Below are 26124 nucleotides of genomic sequence, written 5' to 3' on the forward strand. Positions count from 1 at the left end.
GATCTAGATTAAGGATGTCTGATCTAAAGAATTACAAGTACATAGAAATACAGAAATATCAGCAATCAGGAGTGACTCACAATAAGCTTTATGACATCACCTTCTGAAGATCTGTTTGGTTAGACTTGCATCATGGGACTCCTCCCCTTCCCCCCTTCCCCTTTCACTTTCTCAGGCAACCATTTGAAACATCATCTTCATGATTTGGCAGATAATCCAAACTTGAAATTTAGGAGACATCCCTGTATGCCCTGGTGACTCAGTTTTCTCACATTTGCCATGGTGAAAAAACGCTGCCCATCCCTATCTTGCTTTGTATGAAGACTTACCAGGAGAGAACAGCTTTCTCACTTGGACACCTGGTTTTATTTGTGGTACAGTTTACCAAGGCCTTTTCTGAAATATTTTCTGGGGGAGGATCCCAGAGTGTGAAAGTTTTATCTTGTGGCTATTTATTAATCAAACTACTTTGGTAAAGATCATTCGACATCAGCTCTTTCCATCTTGAGAGAAAGCACTGGGGGTTTGGACCAGATATATGATTCTTTTCCTTCGATGCTAGAGGTATGTGTGTTGTTCTTCAGTCAGTCACGGTTCACAGTCAGTGAACCTTCAGTCAGGTTCACTCATAGTGACCTCATGGACCATGGCACTCCAGTACTTGTCTATGGGGTTTTCTTGGCAAATGTGCTGGAGTGCTTTGCCATTTCTTTCTCCATTGTATTAAGGCAAACAGAGGGTAAGTGACTTGCCCAGGGTCACATAGCTAGTGTATGAGGCTGCATTTGACTCAGATCTTCCTAATTCTAGGCCCTGGATAATTAGAATTATCTACAGAGCTACCTAGCTGTGTCAATGGTAAATGTACCATGATAGAATTCATAGTTTGGTTTCTGTATTTCTCTCTCTCTCTCTGTCTCTGTCTCTCTCTGTCTCTCTCTCTCTGTCTCTGTCTCTCTCTCTGTCTCTGTCTCTCTCTGTCTCTCTCTCTGTGTCTCTCTCTCTGTCTCTCTCTCTCTGTCTCTCTCTCTTTGTCTCTCTCTGTCTCTCTCTCTATCTCTCTGTCTCTGTCTCTCCCTGTATGCCTCTGTCTGTCTGTCTATCTGTCTGTCTCTCTGCCTCTCTCTCTCTGTCTCTCTGTCTCTGTCTCTCCCTGTCTGCCTCTGTCTGTCTATCTGTCTGTCTCTCTGCCTCTCTCTCTCTCTCTCTGTCTGCCTCTGTCTCTCTCTCAGGTTGACTGATAAAGCCCTGGCTGTCTAGTTTCTTGGCTCCATGAACCTGGATAAGACATAGGGCATTGATGGAACTTTCTAGTTCCAGCTTTTACCTGTCAATAGGGATAATGATATCACTTATCTCACAGGTGATAATGAGGACTAAATGCTATAACATGGAAAGTACTTTACAAACCCAAAAGTGCAGTGTAAATGATAGGTGTTATTGTTATGATATGAACATTTTTTCCATCAGTGAAGCATGCCCGCTCTAGAAATTTGAGATACCTTGGAGGCTCAGCCATTTTTTTTCTTGATTTTGTAGAAAACCTAGAGTTGATGAGGCTATAAAGAAACTAGGGACACTGGATCATGTGATCCCTTGGGGATTATTTATAAAACTGATCCAATGATCCTCAAAGCATCGTCAATGATGTCTTCCAACAGAACACTCTTTAGACACTTGGATATTTACATGACTAACTTAGAGGGTTGGAGGGTGTGTGTGGTGGAAAGCAATGGACCAGACATGTATGGATATTGATAAGGTAGAGAAGGTTCAGAGGAGGTCAGTAATGATGGTAATGGTCTGTGAGTCCATAGGATCTGTTGAAAGATCTATGAGCCATTAGCCTGGGGACTTCCCACTGACAAGTGGGTGGCTCTCTTTGTTTGAAGGCCTCCTGTGAAAGGCAGGGCTACTTTTTCCCAAACTAGTCCATTCATTTTGGGATAGCCATCATTGTTAGGAAATTTTTCTGGAAACCAAACCCAAATTTGCCTTTTTGCAATTTTTCCCCTTTCTTTCCTATTTTTTCCTTTAGAGCCAAACCAAGTAAATCTTAATCTCTCCTTCATATGGCATTACTTAAAATATTTGAGCTATGTAACCCTTATCCCCAGACCTTCAATCTTCTCTTCTTCAGGCTAAATATTCCTAGTTCTTTCCCTAGAATTTCCTGTTGATATGGACCAGGCCCTTGACAATTTTTATTGCCCTACTCTGGAAAAAAATCAATCAATAAGCATTTATTAAGCTCTTGATCACCATATGACCCACTGTGAATACAAAGGCCAAAAAAAGGAAACAGTCCCTGATCTCAAGGACCCTACTTTCCTTTAGGGAAGACACCATGTGCACATTGAATGGCAGCATAGGGATAGGGACTTGTTGAGTGTTAACTAGTGTTAAGTAATGTGCCATGAAAACCTAGAGAAGACAGAATCTGTATCCGTGATGAGATCAAAGGCATAGTCAGCCCAGAGTGGAACATGGTTCTCTAGGTATGACCTCACCAGGATTCGTTGTTGTCCTTGATGTGTTATTTTGTGGATTTAGGAAACCCCTGGTAAGGAAACATCATCTACCAGCACAGATTAACAGTTCTTCTGCAATTTATAGTCTTAGAGAGTTCTCTTGGGGTCACTGAGAGATGTGGTCTAGGGTCATATAGCCAGTACGTGTTCAAGGTCTTCCTGTCTTAGGACCCAACATTCTTCTCTCCATTATGCCAGGTTCCCTGTCTACAGCAGGAATATAATTTTCTTATACCTGGAAACCTCTCAGTGTAGCCCAACATTGTTAGATTTTTTTGTGTGTGTGGGAGGAGAGGGAAGAGAGTCTACATAATGATAATAGTAACAACAACAATAACAGTAATTGCAATAATAGTATTTATGTAGTGCTGTAAGCAAATATTACTTCATCTGATCCTCATAACAGCTCTGGGTGGTAAAGGCTATTGTCATCCCCATTTCACAGATGAGGAAATTGAGGTAGGCAGAGGTTAAAGAACTTGGCTAAGGTCACAAAGTGAGTAAATGTCTAAAGCAGAAATTGAACTCCATCTTTCTGACTTCAGAGCCAGCCCTCTAGCCATGGTACCACCTACTAGCCTCTCATCACACTGTTGTCTCTTGTTGAACTTCAATTCTATTCAACACAAATTCATTTAGCCCCTGCTATGTGCCAGGCACTGTGAAGAGTGCTTTACAATTATGATCTCATTTGATCTTTGGAACAACCTGAGAAGGAAGGTGCTTTTATCCCCCATATTACAGATGAGGAAACTGAGGCAAACAGGTTAAGGTGACTTGCTCAGGGTCACACAAGTAAAGTATCTGAGGCTTGAGAGAGCAGTGCAGTCCTCTAAAAACCCTAGACCTTCAGCCTGGTATGTCTCACCAGGTTTCCCCCAACTTGTATCTATGAAGTGGGTTTCCTTTGAATGCAAGTGTAAGACTTTATTTAAGCGTATTTTTGTTCAGTCCTATCTGACTCTTCGTGCCCCCGTTTGGGGTTTTCTTGTCAAAGATACAGAAGTGGTTTTGCCATTTCCTTCTCCAGCTCATTTGATAGATTAGGAAATGGAGGCAGACAGTGTGAAGTGACTTGTTCAGGGGCACATATCCAGTCTGAGGATTTGAACTTGGGAAGGCAAGTCTTCCTGACTTCAGGCCTGGCACCCTATCCCTTGTGCCACCTAGCTGCCCCTTAAGGCTCTTGCATTTCATTTTTTTTTTAAGGTTCCAGACCAGCAAGAGCTTTTGGGATCTTGGCTATGTGTACAGTCTCTCCCAGCCTTATATCATTTTCAGATTGTATAAGCATGCCAACTTTTGCCTTTAAATCATTGACAAAAGCAATGAACTGTACCTGGCCAAATATGGAGCCTTTGGGTCAATTATAGGTTGAAATAGAAGGATTCTGGACTACTCTTTTAGCCTGGGTGCTTCTTCAATTTCATCTGGTTCTGTTTCCATCTAGCCCACATCTCTGTCTTTCCACAAAAAATAGTCCAAGATATTGTATTCAATGCTGCTTCTCACTTAAGTATACAGTTCCTTCCACCACCCTTTGCCTATTATGTTTTTTTTGAGTAAATCATAGCCATTCAGAGATGAATTCTAGGTAAGGGTCTCCTCTCCCATGAGGTCGAATTTACCTCCTTGCATCTTTATTGTTGCCTAGATTTTGTGCATTGTATGTAACCCTTTGAGGTCCCATCTTTCCCCTTGGATCTTTTGTCTCTTGTCAGTTTTGAGCATCTCTGCTGTTGTTCTTCCTACACTGGTTACTCTTGGGGATCTGGCTTGGTGGATAGACAGAGGCAATTTTTCTCTTTCCTTTCCCTCCCTGCTCTTTTCACTTGACTAACTTTACAATTTGTTATCCAGGGCATATTTCTTTCTCCCCCATTCCCCACCCAATCTAGGCTGATTGTAGTGGGGATATTAAACACAGCCACTGGGAGGAATGTCACATGCTTTAATAATGCCTTAAGAATACTTGTCCAAGGGATAATGTGAATGGTGGAGTTTTGTGTTTTCATTGACTTTGGGGAAAGGATATAAGGAAGTTGGGTGCAGAACAGACCTGAGTGCTGCATTTCTTAAATCAGCATGAAGCCCATGATCCAGGGATGTTGCCCTCATTGCTCCCTATGTGCCTTCAGTGTTAAGGACTGAGAGCCTTGAGGACTGTCACTCTGAAAACTTTAATGAGCACTCATTACACTAAAACCTGTGTCCTCTGAGCAGTGGAGCCAGCTCTCGATTGATACAAGAAATCATCAGTGGTGATGGACAAAAATTGGACTTGGCACTAATTCACCTGGCTGTGGAACAAAATTTGAGATTATCTACAAACTCCAGCAGTTACATTTTTCAGTCATTATTTTTCATGTATAAAGGTGATTGTAATAATTTCTGTTAAGCATACATTACTTTAAAAAAAATAGAGGAGGGCATATGAATTTTGGAAAACTGACACCACTGGTTTTCAAAATGGAGCCTCATTAAACTCCCAGAGAACTTCCAGATAATCCTGACAAGAAGCTCCAGTGTGAAAAATGGGTGTGTGTGTGTGTAGTTTATTTTAATTAAAAATTAAAATAAAAAAAAATTCCCCCATCCTGTTAAGCAGCTTTCATATGTGTCCATTTTTTAAAAAATCATTTAATCCCACCACTACTAACTTATTAACTTAATATTTACATATGGAACTTGGGGGAAATGGTGATTAGCTATTATGTTGCAGAAAAATTTTTAAATTATTTAAAAAACTACTGATCCTTATTTTCATTCATTTTCAATTAGACTGAAAGAGTATGATTCTCCTCCAATACTTGACTACATGGTACTATAGCATGTTATTTAATTTGATTGGCCGTTAGCTCCCTTATCAAAGCAACATTTGCAGCAGAACAAATTGTGAAATGTTACCCAAATAGTCTACATTTACAAATTACTTAAGTAATGTGTTAATATCGATAGCCTTGATAGCATGTCCTTTACTGTAATGTATATATTCAGCCCATATTCTAGACCCTGAAAGGTTTTTGGTTTTCATCTCTTTCTTTTTTTGTTTGCTGTAAACAGATACTGAGTTGCTGTGGTGTCTGCTTTGGGAAGTCTTTTATCTTTTGATCTTGGAGTAGCCTGGCAGGTAATAAAGCTGAAGTGGATGGCTTTTTTTTTTTCTTTCCAAGTGGGAAAAAAAATTAAATGTTATTTAAGATGTTTGATGAACAAGAAGTTGTTCTGTGTAAATTAATTGCTGCTTTAATGATGTCACAGCCTTGTCTTTTCTTATTAGTCAGATAATTGACCAGAAGTCTCAAAGCTTATTGTAACTGACAGTCATCTGACCTTCTAGGCTATATTCAAATGATACGTGTACAGTGAATGTAAATGTAGCTTGTTCATTGTTTGTATTGTTCGTAGGGCACCTGATCTGACCTTCTCTTTTTTTTTGCTCTTGCCTTACTTTTCCTTTGAAATTGATGGTTAAGAAATGGAATTTTTCACTCATTTCTTTCACAGAATAATGTTCTCTCAACCAATTTAAACTGGACATGACAATGCTAGAATATTTAGGGCTTATAAACAAATGGGCAGTGAATGAATGAATAAATTAATTAATGAAAAAGAATTTACTAAGTTTTTACTTGTTCCAAGCCCTTTGCTAAGCACTAAGGGTGCACACGCACATGTGAAGCGGCAAGCACCTCAGGCGTCTTCAGGGTTTGCTGCCAACACAGGTTCTTAGCTGCTTTGATAAAGGAAAGCAACTCAAAATGGGTTAACAAGCTTACTTTAATCAGTCAAACATGTATCGTTTACCTAGTTCAGGGGGAAAAGGTCAGCACTCTGAACTTCAGAATACACAGGCAGAATTATCAAGTCAGAGAAACAGATCAAGTATACAGATTTCCAAACTGTCCAACCATTACATCCATACCAAACAACATCTGGGTTTCAAAGCATCTGGACAACGGCTAGCCCAGAGTTTCATCAAATCACAGAACACTTCTCAAAGTGAGCCCCAAAACAAAGCCTCAAATCAGTGTTTGTATACCCTTCTCCTGGCTCAGAGAATGTAACCTTATTGACCCACTGGCCAATCAAGAAGTATCTATTGAAAAACAAGCCTCCCACCCCAGGCTCCAGGTGCAGTTTAGCCTAGGGGCAGGGAAGATCTTAAAAATTTACATTTCCATTACAACATGTAAGACTGGTCTTGCTCTCAAGCAGCTTATGTTCTAATTGGAAGGGGGGGGGCTATTATATTACAGTCATTATATATGTGTATGTATGTAAATATATATGTGTGTGTATATATATATATATATATATATATGCATGCTTATATAACTATATTCTAATAATAGGGAGGAGAACAGTGTTTTGGTTTGGAAAGTCATAGGGATGCTAAGTTGGAGCTATTGGAAAGTAGGTGGATTCAACCTTTCTAGAAGCAATGCCAGTTTTGATCTGATTGTTCTTGAATATAGAGAGGGTTGAGGAGTAAGAGCACTGGGGAGAAGTTGGCTGGCTAGAATAGTGGGTCCTGGGAGGTACTTACCAATAAGGATCTCAGGATCCCAGCTCTGGAATTCAGATTGAAGCCATTCAGGGCATAGGCTGAGAGGATGCAGCCACATAGGGGGGTAGCAAGAAGATGCCTAAGGCACAGCATGTTTTTACATGTTTGCACATCACCCATGGTGTCTTTGGTCTGCCTCGAAAACAAAGAGCCAGCAGCAACAAAAATAACGTTTGCCTAAGTTGAAGAGGGAGATATCACAAGGAAAGGTTTCCACGTTTAGGTCACTTAGGGAGGAAAATTTACTGTATCTCTTATTGGTCCAGGTGGTATTTTCAAGGGGACTGTCTTAACAATGAAAGAGAATACTCTCCATGACCTGAACTGGGGAAGGATGCTCTCAAGTATAGCTTATGACTTGTGATAAAGCCCAGCAAAAGTAAATTGAGTAATTTTCTTTGGAAGGAGTGGAATGAGAGGGAGATCTGTTAAGTGGGGCATGTCAGAGAGGCCTAATGAAGACCACTGAAGCAAGAGTTAATTAAAATGCTTACCCTTGAGACTGGAAAGAGGGGAAGAGATTGGTTGAAGAAGTGAAAAAATCAAGTAGCCTTTAGAGATGAGCTTAAAGGTTGTCCTGTAGAATGTCAGTCAATGAGAGAGGAGCTTGTGGTGTGGGTCAGTTTAATTTAGCAAGTATTTTTGGAGCGCCTGTTATGTTCAGGGCTTTGCGACAGATGCAGAGAATTCAGAAACAAGAGTCCCTGTTCTCAAGGAGGTTACATTCTAGTAACTAAATAAGCCTAGTCTTTTTCGAGGTCTCCAAGTACGGGTTGTATGTCAGAATTGTTAGAGAGGGGGCTCCTGCTGGAGAGTTTTCCATGAGGTAGGCACTTTCTTTGTGCCTTCTCAACTCTCAGATTTTATCAGCCTGTGTACTGAGGTAAGTATATGCAATGTAATTTAAGTGAGAGACAGAGACAGATAGAGAGAGGGGAGAGGGAGGGAAAAGGAGAGAGAGTGGGGAAGAGAGGGAGAAAGTGTGAGTGTTGGGGGGGAATCGAGGGAAGTTGAACAGGAGAGAAGGAGGTGAAAGGAGAATACCTTCCAATCATTTGAGGCTGCTTGTGCCAATGATGGAAATGGCACATGAGATATTAAATTTGGAGAGCAAGTATGAAGCCAGTTTGGCTTGAGCATATGGTATTCATAAAGTATTAATGTGAAATAAATATGGTAGGTGGGAGCTGAATTGTGGATGGCCTTAAGTACCAGGCTGAAGATTCTGTATTTAGTCCTAGATATTATCCAAGGGAGCCAATGAAGGTTTCCTTTTTTTTTTTTTAAGCAAAGGCGTGGGTGGCATGGAAGATCAACTAAGAGGTGATGACATTGGTCGAAGTGAGAGGTGATAAAGTCTTGTATAGTGAGGACAGAGACGCAAGAGATGTCATGTAGGAAAGTTGACCTGACTTAGTGACTGACTGGATAAAGGGAGAGAGAGAAAGGGAAAATAGCAGCATGACTCCAATATTAGGAATCTGGGTAACTGGGATCATAGGACAGTAGACTTGGAAGTGGAAGGGCCATTAGTAATCTCTTAGTCCAGCTTATTTTTTTTTTTTAACCCTTGAGGATACCAGGACCCAGGTAGACCAAATTCTTTGTCCCAGGACCTACAGATAATAAGTAGCAGAGCCAGGAAGTGAACCCAGGACCTCCAGTTTATCTCTAGAGCTGTCCAGTGTCTGGATTAAGGGAGAGTGGTTTTTTATTAATAAGAGGAAAGTGAAGATTTGGGTTTTTTAAATTTATGATTTAATTTTTTTTGATTAACAAAAATATATTTCTTCCTCCCTTCCCCTCTCACCCACAAAACAAAACAAAACAAAGTCCTTGTAACAAATATTCATAGTTATACAAAAGAAATTCCCTTTTTGGCCAGGTCCAAAAATATGTTCCATTCTAGACCCTGAGTCCATAGCCTTTCCATCAGGAGGTGGTTAGCATGCTTCAGTCACTGGTGAAAGGAATCCTATTGATAACATAACCTTCCAGAGCCCCTCCAGCCTCTGTTTGAAGACCTCCAAGAAGGAGGAATCCACTACCACCTGAGGACAGGAAGTTTTTCCTGGCATCAAGTCAAAATCTGACCTTTCACAACTTTTACCCAGTTTTAGCTCCAGGCTCTACCTTGTGGTCTGAAAATGAACAATTCTAATCCTTCCTCCATGATAACCCCTCTGCTGCTTGAAGACAGCTTTCTGCTCCCATTCCCTCAATCCCACCTTTGCCTTAAGGCTAAACATCCCCATTTGCTTCTGTAGATTCCCTTGTGATGTAGACTCAAGGCCCTTCACTACTGTAGTTGTCCTTACCCTGGACCCTTTCTTGCTTATCAATATTCTTCTTAAACAGAGACCTGGGACAAGACTTAGACGTGGTCTGACGACAAAGAAGAGGTTATTGAATTTGTAGTCGATAGGTCTTGCTCACTTTTGCCACCTGTGTGACTGGTCAAGTCACTTCAATACCTGGACCTCACTTTTCTGTAAAAAGAATTGGCTGAACTACATGGCCCTGGAGGTCCTTTTCTGCCCTACTTCTGGGAGAATCCACGGTTAGCAGTGGTCTCCCTCTTTTAATGCAGCCCAAGACCCAATGAGCCTTTTTGGCTGACACATTGTACTGATGACTCACACTGAGCATACACACCCCTGAGTCACAGATAAAGTGTTCTGTGCCCTCTGTGATAGCAAAACTGAACACGGGGTGAGTAATGGGAGTAAAGGGTGGAGAGAGGCAGCACAAGAAGGTTCTGGGAGTTTGGAAGCAAGATAGAGAAAGAAGACTTGAACCCCTCCCAGAAGGGCAGAGTAATCATATTGAACCTTCCCCTGCTGTGCCGTATGGAGAGAGCCCAGGAAGCATTTGACTGGTACTTAGAGTAATAGTTAAACAACAACAACAACAAAAATCCTAGCTTAAGTTTGCTTTGTAGCTAAGATGCAATGGTATCTTCCCAAGGGATTTCATGGGATCTCTGAAACAATGTGTCAGTCCATTAAATTAATGCTAATGGTACTTTGTGTGTTATGCTTCTCACATGGCCGAAGTTCAAACACCACACACACCCCTGTGAGATGGGGAGGGTCATTTGAAAGAAAAGGAAACAGAGGTGCAGAGAAATCGTGCCTTAAGGCCACTTCATTTTTTTTAATGATTGAGCCATAATCTGAAACCAGGACTCCTATCTCTTGGCTTATGCGCTTCCCACATGGACCTCAGACCCTTAAGATAAGGTCTGGAAGTATTTTTTTTTTCTGATAGGGCTTGTACAATGCATATAGGCACCAGGGACCAAAGTGTAGAAGTATAGGAACCAGGAATTTTTATTGAAGACCAGAAAGACGCTCCCAACAGTGCTCTGTCTGCCCTTAGCGACCCGAGTGGCATTGGAAGCTCCCTCCAAAGAAAGGTGAGTGTGCTCATGGACTTTGGTTTAGAAAATGAGCAGGAATAGTAGGAGACTGTTTCATTGATTCTGTTTGAGAAGTTTTTTGTGAGAGAAGGATGTGCTTCTTTAGTTTAGAGTGACATTTCTAATGTGGGATAGAAGAGTGGTGATTTTTTTTTTCATTTGCCATCTTCACCCATGTAGATAGTATCTGTGCTGATGGGATTTATATGAGTGTTTGTAGGAGGGGCTGACGAACTTTTGACTAAATCACTGATGAAACAGAGGTGATCGACCCAGGCTGCAGAATGACACATATTTTTTAGGCATAGCCAATGTAAAAATTTATTTGTCCTCACTCTGAATATTTATTGCAAACCCTTGCTGCCCTCCTTTGGTAAGGGGAGTCTCCTCACTAGGAGTTCCTTGTGCAGTCAAGTCCAAATAAAAAATGTCTTTAACTAATAGCTCTGTGCCTTAAATTATAAATTGCCATAGACTATAAATTCCTAGAAGTAGGGGTTGGAAAATTACAGGTTGGGACTAAGATGCTACCTATTTTTGTTCTTTGTGAAAACTGAATTTATTTTTTTTTTTTGAATTTTAAAATAAAGTTTTATTTTGTTTTAAAATGTAAAAATCACAGCTTCATGGCAGCACACACACGTGTGCACACACACACATACACATACACATGTTGTTGGCATTCTATAGAGCAATTTGGAACTATGCCTAAAGGGCTATAAAACCATGCATACCTAGCAATACTGCTACTAGGTCTGTATCCCAAAAGAGATTTAAAAAAAGGGGGAGAAAAGGACCAATATGTACAAAAACATTTATAGCAGCTCTTTTCTGGGGATAAAGAATTAGACGTTGAGAGGATGCCCATCATTTGGGGAATGGCCGAGCAAGTTGTGGTATATAATTATGATGGAATACTATTGTGCTTTAAGAAATAATAAGCAGGATGCTCTCAGAAAGACCTGGAAAGCCTTGCATGGGCTGATATAAAGTGAAATGTACTGTGTATAAAGTAACAGCAATATTGTAAGATGATCAGCTGGGAATGACTTAGCTGTTCTCAGCAATACAATGATCCATGACAACTCTGAAAGACTTAGGATGAAAAATGCTGTCCATCCCCAGAGAATGAATGATGGTGCCTGAATACAAATCGAAGCAGACTTTTAAAAAAAACTTTATTTTTCTTGATTTTTTTTGTTTGTTTTCTTTTACCACGTGACTATTATGGATATGTTTTACATGACTACACATGCATAACCTATGTGGAATTGCTTTCTTTCTCAATAAGAGGGGAGGGAGGAAGGGAGAGAATTTGAAACGCAAAGTTTTAAAAACACATGTTAAAAATTGTTTTTTACATGTAACTGGGGAAAAATAAAATACTAAATTTAAAAAAATGGACTGTTGCTAGGATTTCACCTTCAGGTGTAGTTTGATGATCCCTGAGCTATTGTCCATTTCAGTGAGAAATGCATCATCACCGATAGACTCCATCCTGAGATAAGAGATGGCTGAATTATTTTTGTTCTTGTTTTGTTGTTTGCTATTCATCCTCAAAGAGGATCAATGACATCAGGAGGTCATCAGCCCCACTCTCTTCTCCAGGGTCATGTGAGTCTAGTGGCAAGATATAGATAAGGGCAATTGGAGATGACTCCAGATTCAGTGGGAGAACTTGGGCTTTTTAAGCTAGTCTTTTCCCAGATCTTACTTTGTCTGAGGCAATACCCATTCAGTGATTTAAGGCTAGGTAAGAAATGAGACAAAAGATGGCCTAGTTTACCTACTTAAAAACTGGGAGGGTTAGGCCTTCAGGATTTCCAGCTAGAACAGAAATAATTGCTATTTACGCTTACTCTGAGCAATCAAAACCCAAACAATGGCCAAGTGAGACTTGGATTGGGACCTATTGTTGGCCAGTCAGTGAAAACCAGAATGATTTGGGTTTAAGGCATGGTCAAGTAGCTCTATTTCAAATGGAATTATAGGCATCTCTTCCAAAACATCCTTGAAGCTTGACATCCAAAGAGCAGTACAGAGTCAGGTTTTGGAGATATTGGAAGTTATTTAGATTGTTACTTAGTGGGGAAGCTTCCTGTGTCATGCAATGGGGTCAGCAATAACAGTCTTGCCAATTTTGGTTTTCTCTCTTGTCCTGAAGTTAATTAGTGGGGAGTTTCAGGAAAATTTTGGTCATTTCCTTCCTAGATTTTCAACTCAGCAAGTGCTTACCGTGTGCAAGGTATTACTAGCTAGGTGATGGGAATACACAGATAAAAAGCAACAGCATCTGGCCTCAGGGAGCATAATTATGATCTGCTGGAATGCAGTGGTGGTAGGAAACAATATAACACTCAAGCAGATGAGGAAATATGAAGTTCTGCATAATATCAGTTAACAAGTGGAGAACTGGGAAAGACCCTGTATAGAAGAAGACATCTGAACTGTGCTTTGAAGGATGCTTAGGGCTTTAAGACAGGGTGAAAGGTTAATGTTGAGACTACCTGTGCAAAGGAATGGAGATGGTCTTTTCTTTTAAAAACAGGAACAAAAAAAGTATTCCATTTATAGGACACCTTTCTTCCTTTGTCAAAAGCCAGGAATGATAGTTGATCCTCTAAAACGTATTGACACAGATTTTTTCACATTTGGCCTCGTAAGAAACACCAGCAGGAGAAAAAAGGACGGACAGTGCTGGGCTGTTGCTCTGAAATGCCATTCATTTTAAACACAGAATTCTTTCAACAATCTCAAACATTCTTCTCTCAGCCTCTACAGCTTTTGTTAAAAGGCTAGTGAGAGTGGAGACAATGACAAACTTAATCCGTTTTTCATCCATTGATTTCCCAAGCATGCTGCAACCTCCAAAATGTACAAATTTTCAAACTGGACTTGAAGGGAACATTTGTCTTAAACAGAGCCTGCCACGTGGATGCATTTTTTGTCACCTACTCAAAATAAATGGAACGTTTTAGAGAGTTCCATAAGGGAAATACGTTGGGTTCCCCTATGAAAGCAACAAAGGCTGCCCTAGCATTCCAGGAATTTTGTTTTGGTTTATTTTTTTTTTTACTCATCCAATGAAGAGCATTTGAAAAGTCTGAACAGAAAAAATTCTTTGGTAGGCCGAGGAAAAGAAAGACTGCTTCTACATCTATAGTAAGTTAAGGTTCAAGACCTTGCTTCAATTAATAACTTTTTCTAAATAATTTTGTTGGTGTAAGCCATTCCCAGTTCCTGGACTGTTGAGCCTTCCCCTGAAGGCCTGGCAACTCAAGCAGCTGGGTTTCAAACTCTTTTCTGCTCCCTCTCCATTTTTTGGAGGTAACTGTTAGCAAAATGGGCCTTTCTGTTCCTATGACCACACAATTGATAGGAAGGCCATAAGATGCCTCAGCTGTGAATAATTTGGTGATTGAGTTGGTGAATAATTTGGTGTTGGGATACAAGTGATCAGTGACATAGGAGGAGAGAGCAATGGGGGTTATGTTGGTCTGGGACCACTGAGGAGCAGGAATCTGAACTGGGCCTTGAAGGATGGTTAAGATTTGAATCAGCAGAGAGGAAAAAGGGAGGGTATTCCAGGTAGAGGGACAAGGGAAGAGATGGCCTAAGTGCAGTAATGAGTTTTGGGCAGAGGTCACATCTTAATTCTCATCTCTCCCAACATCTGCTTAATGCATGGTTATGAGAATTAATTAATTTTCTAGGGAGATAAAATTAACACTTGGAATAATTTAACTTTCATGAAATGAAGAGGAAGGCTGGTTAGAAGTTCTTAGGAAATGATTTTGATGTGGCAAGCATTGTAAGTTTTAAAAATTTGGCATCACAAAGGAAACATTTCAGAAACGTTACCCTTACCCTGGAAGGAGCTTTCTCATTTCTCAAACATATCTGCTTTCTATTCTCACCACTTCCGCCCCTCTCCCCTCATTGCCAGTCGCTTACAAGAGCCTCCAAATGGATATTTCCCATCTCTAGTTTCATTATCCTTCCATCCATCATTGAAGATTATTCTTCATTTTGCATAGACCTGATTTTGTCACTCATCCACTTAAACCCTTTGCAAGCCTCTTGTTGCTTGGGAAAATAGAGTTTAACCTCCTTACCCCACCTTTCAAGACCTTCCTTCACCTGATGTCTCCTACCCTCCCAACTTCTTTGGGTGTCTGGACTCCAGTCAAACTGAGCTGCTTATTGTCCTTTGGACACTTTTAGACCATGTCCACCCTTACCTTTGTACCCATTAATGTGATACAATAGAAAGAATACTGAGTTGTAGTCAAGGAACCTCGGTTCAAATTCTGTCTCAAGGCTTGCCCAATTTGGTGCATTCTAGTGGTATGACTTGGATGATTGGGCATCCACCCCATCTGGGTCTCAGTTACCTGAAATGTAAAAAATGGGGGAAGGGAAAAAAGTAGACTAGATGTCCCAGAAAGTTTTTTTTTCTTTGAATCCATGGTTCTGTGAACATTCTCACTGACTACTTCTCACCCTTCCCTCTGTTCTTTGAAATCCTTCATAGTCCTTCAGACTCAGCGTAGACAGAATGTCTTCCCTCCAGAATGTCTTCTGTTATTTCTTCAATCACAAATAATTCTTCCTTCCTCTGTTGCACAGTCTATACTGGCCAGCTCTACAGTTATTTGACATATGTAATAATATAAACTCATGGGGTCCTTATCCTAGCTTGGGTCCCCAGAAGGTGGCTAGCTCGGCCTTTCCGTCAGGTTTTAAGGGCAGCGAGGCACTTTGGTTATTGGCTTCCACTTCCTCTCCACCCCCATTCTAGTGTGTTCTCTCCAATACTGGGCTCAGGTGTGATTTGACATCTCCTTGATACCATTGAAAAGCAGTTGATGTCAATTAGTTTTTACAAAGGGATATTAAAGAGAGTTACCCAGAACCTCCTTCCTGCAAGGGACTTTTCATCCCTCCTAACCTTTTAGTGTCTAGGGAGAGAAGGCTCACACTGAAAACAGGTTTCTGCTAGTCACTTGTGTACAAGGCATCCTGATGGGTGGAGCTGCTCCCTGGCTTGCTGGTCAGCTTCTAGACTGACTCAATGCTGATCTGATCCCATAGTTCACTCCAGAGGGAAGTTCTACTGGCCCCCTGGCTGGACTGCCTGAAAACTCTGGCATGCAGATGTCTAGAAACTCTAGCTATAGGAACTTTCTTCTCACCTTCAAAAGTTCCTAACATCGTGGCCTGATCCATCCACCTCAGCCAAGTCTTGCTTAAGAACAGGAAAGAACATACCCCCCAGGGACAGAAGCAATAGGGCTATGAGTCCACAGGCCCCATGTTGTCCCATGTGGGAAGCATATATCACCAGAACCTCCTGTTTCCTCATTCAAATGTGTACAATAGTTCTGGCCTTAATCACCGTGAGGAAAAAGAGAGCTCAGTTTGTCCAGTTAATGCCTTTTGCATGCACCCGTAGTCCTGGCTCAGCAACCACCCAGAAGGATTTTCCTTATCACACAGTAAGAAGACAGTCAGACTATCTACATGTGCTTGGGGGTGGAGGCTGGAACCTTCCATTCTGATTTTCTAGAAGCAGCCTCCCCAAGCATCCAGCAGGGTTGTTATTACTACCAGAAAAAGCGCACTGTGCATGATTTGAAGCCGAGAACTTGTTGCTGTTGAGTTGTTTAGTCGTGTCTGACTTTTTGTGACCCTGTAGACCATAGCATGCCAATGCTGTCCTTGGAGGGTTTTCCTGTCAAAGATACTAGAGTGATTTGCCATTTCCTTCTCCGGTAGACTAAGGCAAACAGAGGTTAAGTGATTTGCCTAGGGTCACACATGTAGTAAATGTCTCAGGCTGGATTTGAACTTCCGACTCCAGGCCCAGCACTCTATCCAACGAACCACCCAGCTGCCTCAAGTGGCTAGCCAGGCCCCTCCATTCCAGGTTATCACACCCTTTAAAAAGCAGGCTCACCATGTGGGTCCCCAGAGCCATGATTCCAGGGGAGGGTCCTCCTTAGCCCATTATATATATTTTGCATAATACTGTGAATTTATATGTGTTGTGTTCTCCGTGCGATACTGGTGAACTCCACCAGGACAGGTCATGTCAGTTTGTATGTGCTTAATAAGAGGCTGTGAAAGAATTATCTAGGAAAAATAGAACACTCAGAGTAATTTAATTTAGCAAACTTTTCAGAACCTACTCTATCATATATTATACCTAGGTTTTCAAGAACATAAAGATGGAGAGTGATACCGTCCTTGACCTCAAGGAGTTTATTGTTGACTAAGTAGGTATGGCTTGTTGAAATAGGGATTATATCAGTGATTTTACTAATCTAGGGAACTCCCAAGTCAAAAAACTCTCAAAGTCAGGAAGTGTCTGGGGGAGGACTTGTCCCCAAATCTCCTTAACTTTGAGCTTGGCCTTCTTACTTGGCCACATTGTCTCTGTTATGTGTGCTGCAAGGCAGAAAGTGCTCAGCACAATAGAGAGGTCCAGACAAAGTGCTAAAGAGATCATTTGAGAAGGGAGGAGCTCAAAGGAGCAAAGAGAACAAGGAAGACTTCATGGGACAGATAAAGTACCTGGCCTGGAAGCTGAGGGAAGAAAGATTCTATGAGGCAGGCATGTATTCCAAGCATGGGGGATGGCTTTCATGAATGCATAGAGGCAATTTGTCTGGAAGGTAGAATGTGTGGGAGGGGAGTCATGTGAATCAAAGGAGAGAATCCCAAATGCTCACTCGGCTAATAAGCTTGGGTTTTCTCCTATAAGCTACAATGTCCAACAGTCTAAGATAGTTCATGATGAATGCCAGGCTATCCAATAAAAACTACTTTGAATGGATGCCTTCCAAAATCTCACAAAGACTCTTAAACTTTAGTATTATATGGCATCTAGGGGATCCATTCAGAGGAGAGTAAGGGTTAGAATACATAGGAAAAAATTCATGGAAGTGGTCACGCTTGAGTTGGTCCTTGAAGGATAGGTTTGGCTAGTCAGGGGTGGGGAGCCTGCAGCTTTGAGGCCACATGTGATCCTCTAGGCCTTCAAGTGCAGCCCTTTGACTGAATCCAAACTTCACAGAAAAATCCCCTTAATAAAAGGATTTGTTCTGTAAAACCTAGACTCAGTCAAAACGCTGCACCCAAGAACCTAGAAGGCCCCATGTGGCCTCGAGGCCACACATTCCCCACCCCTGGAGAGGAAGACATTTCAAACAGATGAATGAAGGCTCAGATGTAATAATGAGTATGCCTTATTTGATATATAGAAAGTAGAATTTGTTGGAATGTATGGGGGGAATTTGATTAAGGATGATACATAGAACACATATAGTAAGTGCCTACTGAGGTGTTGCCCAATAAATGAGAGATTGCCTTGTGTATGAAGAAAGTGAGAGAGAAGTGTGTGTGTGTGTGTGTGTGTGTGTGTGTGTGTGTGTGTGTGTGAGTGTGAGTGAAGACCTAAGACCCCTGGATTCAGTTCCAGCTCTGACATAAACAGTATGACCTTGGCCAAGTTACCACAATTTTCGTACCTTCACATTAGGGGTAATACACATTTTCTCCCCACCTCTGGATCATTGTGAAGAGCTTTAAAAGTGTTATATCAATCAGAACTCTTACTATTATTATTTTTCCTAAGGGTGGGTATGAAGAGGTAAAAATTCTCATTTACTGCCTCAGTGACAAAATTTAAACAACAAGAATAATAGATGTTTTACTAAGAAAGTGAAATAAAATCATTTTGAAGTGGTAATTATTTAAAAAAATATAGATAACTCAGCAACAATTTAGCAGTGAATGTTTAGGACTTTAAACTCTGAGCCTCTTTGGATGACCCAGGGCATATGTAGGGGAAAGAGTCCATTTTTAAGGATCTACTTCTCTTTCAGGATGAATGAGTGAAAATAAATGAGGAAAAAAACTTTATCAATTGCTTGCAGCATATCGAGGATACAGGAAAACAGAGCACAAGACCTTTGTATATTCTCAGCAAGGTATGGAAATCTTGCCTCCTCTGTTCTAAAATTGTCTTTTTGTCCCCTGGAGGCTTACGCCTTCCCTTAACAAATGGGGCATGACTTATCACAAAATAAATACTTGTTTGCTGACACAGGAAGTGGAATTTCTTGGAATTTAAATGTGCATTTTTTAAAAGCATGAAATAGGAATGTCTGAACAAATTGTGATACATGATTGTGTTAGAATATTACTGTGCTATAAGAAATGATGAGTTCAGTGATCTTAGAAGAACATGGAAAGACTTGCATGAAATAATGAAGAGCAGGGGCGGCTAGGTGGCAGGCGCAGTGAATAGAGCACCAGCCCAGGAGTCAGGAGGAACTGAGTTCAAATCTGGCCTCAGACACTTAACACACACACAAAACTAGCCATGTGACCTTGGGCAAGTCACTTAACCCCAATTGCCCTCCAAAAAAGCAAAAAAGAAAGAAAGAAAGAAAGAATGAAGAGTGAAATGAGCAGAACCAAGAGAACATTGTATACAGTAACAGCAATAATATTTTAAGAATGACTTTGAGTGAATAAGTTATTTGACTATTAAGAATATCTAAATTAACTGTGAAGAACATATGAAGAAAGACAGTATCTGCATCCAGAGAACCTGATAAATGGAAGTATGTATAGAATAATTTTGCATACACACACATTTGTGTCAAATGGTGACCTTCTCTAGGGCAGGGTGGGAGAGAGGAGCGAAGAAGAAGAAAGGGGAAAAATGAAATTTACATGATAACTTTGTATATTTAAAAAGAATAGCAAGTTGTACATAATAGATTTGCAGTTTCATGTGCAATAATCTTTTTATTATACTGTTATGTAAATGCTTTTTTTATTCCATAAATTAACAAAATAAATTTTTTAAAAAAGCGTGAAGGATGAGGAGTATAAAGAATGTGATCAAAGAGATTAATTTGCTTTAATTTTTTTTTTGGAGGGGAATTGGAGTTAAGTGACTTGCCCAAGGTCACATGGCTAGTTTTTGTGTTAAGTGTCTGAGGCTGTATTTGAATTCAGGTCCTCCAGACTCCAGGGCTGGTGATGACACCTAGCCACCCCCTAAGAGATTTATGATAAGGAAAAAAAAAGATGCGTTAATTAGGTGTGCAGAATGAGTTCATGACTAGCCCATCTTTACTGATTCATTGAATCCATTCAGTCTGAAGAGGATTAGAGGATACTCCCCAGCATTTTGGGCAGATTTGTGGGATAAAAGTGGATGTTGTGATGGGAATAGCCATATTTTAGATTCCTTGGAGTACAAGTCTGACTTTTGGTCTTGTGTTCTTTTTATTATATCATATTGTCTCTCCAATTGGTGAATGTTGTAATATTGGAGATAACTACTGTTTTGAGCTTTTGGGTTTACAATGCGCTTCCCTGTGAGGTGTGGTGGTGCCTGAGTTATCCCTAGTTTACCAGTGTTAATAAACCATGGTAACTTGAATCTCAAAACATTTTGCAAACATTGCTTTTGATACTCACTTTAACTCTTGAGATAGGTAAACTGAGGCTTGGAGAAGGTAAGCCACTTGAAAGGGTTAAGAAACTTGCCTGTGGCCATACAGCTTGTAACTGGGGGAGCTGGGATTCAGCCAGGCCTTTCTATTAGTCCCCTATACTACACTATATACACTATACTAATTTTATATAAAAACGTCCCCAAAGTTTGAGGCACCTTTCCTTTTCCTCTGAACTGTGGTACAAGCTGTACTGTCCTAAGAAATGATTATCAAATCTTAAATTGACAATTTCTTTGGCTGGTTCTGCTTGTTACCTTAGGCATGAATTTCCATTGTTCAGATAATTTAATCACATGGAATCATTTTCCGTATTTAATTTAAACTCCTATGCGCTAACACATATATACTTTTTCCCTGTCCCCCCTCACCCCCAGTAGTGCCAAGTTAATTTTTCCTTATGAATTTTTAAATGTACAAAATGTGTTTTTTTTTTTACTTTTGTGAAAACATTTGACATTTATCAATCATGTGTATTGTTCCAACTCTTAATTTTATTGGTTAGGTCACCAATCTTCCATGTTGAAGCTATTTTATAAGAATTCTGCTTTTTAGGAGACTTTTTATTGATTTATTTTTCATTTTCAACATTCACTTCTATAAGATTTTGAGTTCCATTTTTTTCCCACCTCCCCAAGTTAGCATGCATTCTGAAATAGGCTATATATGTACAATCATATTAAGCATATTTCTGTATTATTAATGTTGTGAAAGAAGAATCATAGCAAAAGGAGAAAATAGTATACTTGGATCTGCATTTTTTTTTTTTTTTTGCTTTTTGGAGGGGCAGTTGCTGTTAAGTGACTTGCCCAAGGTCACACAGCTAGTTTTGTGTTAAGTGTCTGAGGCCGGATTTGAACTCAGGTCCCTGTAATGGGAATGTAAATTTGTAAGATCTTCCCTGCCCCTAGGCTAAAGTGCACCTGGAGCCTGGGGAGGGAGGCTTGTTTTTCAGTAGATACTTCTTGATTGGCCAATGAGTCAATAAGGTTGTTACATTCTCTGAGCCAGGAGAAGGCTATATAAGCCCTGATGTGTAGCTTTGTTTTGGGGCTCACTTTGAGAAGTGTTCTGTGATTTGATCAGATGAAACTCTGGAAAGCCATTGTCCAGAGCCCCCTGGCTTTGAAACCCAGATGTTATTTGGTATGGATGTAATGGTTGGACAGTTTGGAAATCTGTCTACTTGATCTGTTTCTCTGACTTGACAATTCTGTCTGTGTATTCTGAAGTTCGGGGTGCTGACCTTTTTCCCCTGAACTAGGTAAACGATACATGTTTGACTGATTAAAGTAAGCTTGTTAATCCATTTTGAGTTGCTTTCCTTTAACAAAGCAGATCCAAGAACCTGTGTTGGCAGCAAACCCTGAGGATGCTTGGGGTGCTTGCTGCTACAGTCCCCCTGACTCCAGGGCTGGTGCTCTATTCACTCTACCACCTAGCCTCCCCTTTATAGTTCTTTCTAAGGATAAGGATAGCATTTTCTGTCATGAGTCTTTTGGAATTGACTTAGATTTTTATTACATTTCTGAGAAGAGCTAAGTCTATCAAGGTCAATCATAGCACAGCGGTGCTATTACTGTGTACAATGTTCTCCTGGTTCTACTCAGTTCACTAGTATCAGTTCATGCAAGTCCTTCCAGGTTTCTCTGAAGTCCGCCTATTCATCATTTTTTATGGAACAATAATATTCCATTACACTCATATAACACAACTTGTTCAGTCATTCCTCAGTTGATGGGCATCCCTTTTATTTCCAGTTCTTTGCCCCCACAAAAAGAGCTGCTCATAAGTATTTTTGTACATGTGGGTCCTTTTCCCATCTTTATGATTTCTTTGGAATAGAGACCTAGTAGTGGCATTACTGGATAGGGTATGTACAGTTTTATAGCCCTTTCGCCATGGTTCCAAATCTCTCTCTAGAATGGTTGGATCAGTTTACAATTCCACCAGCAATGCACTGGTGTTCCCACAGCTTCTCCAACATTTATTATTTTCTTGTTTTGTCATGTCAGCCAATCTGATAGGTGTGATGTAGTACCTCAGTTGTTTTTATTTGCATCTCTCTAATCAGTAGTGAGAGCATTTCTTCATGTGACTGTAGATAGCTTTAATTTCTTCATCTGAAAACTACCTGTTCATATCCTTTGACCATGTATCAATTGGAGAATGACTTGTATTCTTGTACATTTGACTCAGTTCTCTATATATTTTAAAGATGAGACCTTTTATCAGAGACACTGCCTATAAAAATCGTTTCCCAGATTTCTCCTTCTCTTCTAATCTTGGGTACATCAGCTTTGTTTGTATTAGGACCCTTTTTTGACAGTAGGATGAAAATTTTTATTTTAAATGATCATATCTGCTTGTTTTATTTGCAGTACATTTGCACAAGTAGAAGAAATTATAGCAATTCTTTAAAAAAATGTGTATCAGTTGATATATGTAACCCTTCTAGTATGAAATCCTAACCATTCTTCAACTTTCTAATGTTATCTCATCATGGTATGGTGAGAAAAAAATCACTGGCCCTTAAGAGACAGATAACCTAGGTTCAGATCATACAACTAATAGTTACCTTCTGTGTGACCTTGTATAAGTCATTTAACCTCCCTGAACCTTGATTTGTTCATCTCTAAATGACAAGATTGAATCAGATGGCCTCTGCTCCAGGAGCCTTTTTTTCCCTCTCCCAAAGTCAACATCTTGTGGAATCATGTATTCAGGCAGCTAGACAACAGTGGATAGAGGGCTGAACTTGGAGTTGGGAGAACCCTAGTCTGAATCTTTTGGGGGGGGGCGGAAGGGGGAAGGTAGGGCAATTGGGGTTAAGTGACTTACCCAGGGTCACACGGCTAGTTTTTGTGTTAAGTGTCTGACCTAGTCCGAATCTTGCCTCAGACACTTACTAGCAGTGAGACCCTGGGCAAGTCTGCTGTCTGCCTTAGTTTCCTCAGATGTAAAATGTAGATAATAATAGTACATATCTCCCAGGGTTGTTGTAAGGATCAAATGAAATAGTATTTGTAAAACACTTAACATAGTTTGGCATATAGTAGTGCTTAATAAATGCTTGCTTCCTTCAGTTTCTTGAAAGCAGAAAATCACACCTTTTTTATGTATCCTTTCTTAACTCTTTGAAAGATTGTGTTAACCGCACTTTCCTTCCTTCCTACCATCCTTCTTTCCTTGCTTCCTACCTTCCTTCCTTCTAGCAAAGCCATGATTGAAACCCAGTCTCTCTGATTCAAATCTAGTGGGATTTTTTTTTCCCATTGTACCATGCTGACCTCTTAGTCTTCATTTTTTTTAAGTTTAAAGTCTGAGTATAAGCTAAACTTTGCTCTCCTTACATGCCTTAGTCTGAGTCACTGTCCCAGAAATTCAACAAGTGTTCTTTAGCACTTGTTTTGTGTTCAATAATATACTAGATACTGTGAAACCCTAGGGTTTCAATATTAAGAGAGGAGGGGATGGGTGGTCATTCTGTTGCCTGGAGTGGGATTGGAGAGTAGAGAACAAAAGGAAAGACCAGGGGGAAGAGAATGAGCATGGGCAGTGGGGGAGGCCTCAAAAGATTGACCTCACTGAAGGAGATAGATCTGTCAGGAAAGCTGGGAACTAGAAAAGTTACTTGGTTACATGAGAAGTATAGTGGATATTATTTGGGTAGAGATTAAGAAGTAAAAACAGAAACAAAACTGTTATTTTATTATGGACCACTTGGAAAGAAAAAAGGACACATGGAAAGATGAGGCATGTGGGAAACAGGCTGACACAGCGATGAAACTGTGTCATTTGCTGGAACTCTCTTTTAGCCCAAAATAGAGGTAACTAATTGACTTGCCTTAATGGTAATTCCATCCTTCAGAAAGGAAAGGAAATGAGGAAAATGTCTTGTCTACATCTGATCCTAACCAAGAGGAGCTATTTACTGGAGTGAAAATGGGTAGCTTTAGGGGGAAAAGACCACTTGCTACTAGAGGTTGTCATCAAGGAGAAGAAAACCAGACATACATAGTCTGACATGCACATTAGTTTTTGGGCAAGCTTATTTCAGAGAGTTCAAAGGAAGAATATGGTAGAATGACATTGTCTAAACTTCCACAGGTAACATAAGCCCAAGTGGGATGAGAAACTCAAGAAATCCTGAAGGCGCCAAGATTGAATTCCAACAAATAAGTTGGGGGGGGGTCTAAAGAGGCAATATAATTTTTTTGGAGGGCAGTTGGGGTTAAGTGACTTGCCCAAGGTCACACGGCTAGTTTTTGTGTTAACTGTTTGAGGCTGGATTTGAACTCAGGTCCTCCTGACTCCAGGGCCAGTGCTCTATTCACTGTGCCACCGAGCCACCCCTAAAAGGGGCAATATTAATGCACAAGGAATGCATCAACCAACTTAGGTTTTTAGAAAGACACCAAGAAGATAGAAGTAGGACAGATAAGAGAGAATGAATTTAAAAATATGTCTCACAGGAAAAGTATCATTGCTAAAGCTTAGAATGAGGAGATTCCTGTTTGGGTACTGATATGAAGAGGCAGCCAGGGAGGTTTTCTTCTTGTTCTTAGATTGTGTGACTGTATGATGGGTAGCCAAGAATACTATGAGAAGAATCATGGGGGCCATAGTATAAAATCCTAGAATGTTAAAGCAAGGAGACACCTCAGGTAAGCCAGTCTCATTTTATAGATGAAGGAGGTTCAGGAAGGCAAATGTCTTGGGATCCAAAGCAGAGAAATAATATGAAGAAAAAACCCATTTAAGCGAAGCTAAAACACTAGTCTATAGTGTAGATTATAGGAGGGAGAAACTGGAGCCATTGGCAGTCATATTAATCCAGCTGTGAGGTCCTGAGGGCCTAAACCAAGGTAGTAGATGGCAGCAGGAAATCACACCTTTTCTATGTAGCCTTTCTTAACTCATTGAGAGCTGGTGTTGACATATCTGTCTGTCTCTCTCCCCATATAAACCTAAAATTCTTATGACTCATGGGATCATAGGTTCAGTGGTTGAAGATCCTTTAAAAATTATCTAGCTCGACCCTCTCTTATATATGAGGAAGACAGAGGTCTGTTATATAGATAGAGTGAGCTGTCCAGAATCATAGAACTAACCATCAGCGACCCTGGGACTTGAAATGGGCCTGTGTCTCCAAATTGCTTGTTCTTCCTGCAGCTTCACTGACTTTTGCCCTATAGTTTACCATTGGCCATTTTGCATGTACGTTTCAAATGATATTAATGTCATTTTTTGACTTAATGATTGTGTTTCCTTGCTCATGTTTCCATATGTCCTTTATCTCTGATGTCACTGTTGTCTGTCTTAGATGACAGTTTCCAGAGATTAGGGACTGCATCTGTTAACTCTTTTTTTCTGAATATTCTATAATATACCACGTCAAAGGTTAGTTAAGCCTTCCTCCGTAGTCCATGGTATAGTCTACACTTCTTTATTTGGAGAAGAGAAAAGAGAGGCGGGTATAGGGAGTAGGGAGCCTGATATTTTAAGCAATTCTCTGCATGATAGCCAGGTTACTGTAAAAATCTGCCCATCTTGCCTTATGGAGGTGGTCTAATATTGGAGTCACCCATAGACCCAGCGTTTGATTTATTTAAACAAAAAGAATTTTTTTTAAGGGGGGTGGTGTTAATGAGGACTAGGGGACCTTAGGATTAATGAAAGGCTCAGTGGGGCAGATGGGAGGCCTTCCAGGCAGAAAACAGCTTCCACCACTCCTGATTTCTTTTGGACCATAGCCAAAGTTGGAGGTACCTCAATTAACGGGCTGCCTCAATCTCTGAAATGTAATTACTGAAAGCTTTACAGTATTCATAGAAATCCCGTGGCCCCTTAACCTCTGACACTCTGGTATCCCAATCTTCATTTCTTATTCATGAAATCTGTTTGCATTTAGCTGATTTCTACTTTTCCATATATTTTTTTGCTTTTAGTAACAAGCAAATAAAACAACAAACCCTGCCCCGATTTCCCTGCGTTTTAACTTTTAATGTAGCTCGTCAGGTCACAGTGGTTTAGGGAGCCAGGAGACCATTTTTCATGTCATTG

The 26124-nt window shown here is 40.4% G+C and overlaps 1 protein-coding gene across 5 annotated transcripts in view; it reads left to right on the plus strand.

The window, feature by feature from the left end:
- RHBDD1 (rhomboid domain containing 1) overlaps window positions 1-26124 on the plus strand; it is a 220733-nt gene that overhangs the window by 9080 nt on the left and 185529 nt on the right. For 2 of the 5 annotated variants that reach the window (XM_069104548.1, XM_069104552.1), the window contains exon 2: window positions 5595-5661. The exons of 1 other annotated variant lie outside the window; for it this stretch is intronic. The gene's annotated coding sequence lies outside the window, so the exon portion shown is untranslated. Of the gene's footprint in view, window positions 1-5594; window positions 5662-18411; window positions 18517-26124 lie in introns of all 5 variants that reach the window. 2 more of the 5 variants (XM_069104549.1, XM_069104550.1) reach the window with 2 other exon arrangements.

Source organism: Petaurus breviceps, unplaced genomic scaffold (assembly GCF_028583685.1).
Source record: "Petaurus breviceps papuanus isolate PSGF00001 unplaced genomic scaffold, PetGlider_PUasm1.0 688, whole genome shotgun sequence".
Taxonomy (NCBI): Eukaryota; Metazoa; Chordata; class Mammalia; order Diprotodontia; family Petauridae; genus Petaurus; species Petaurus breviceps.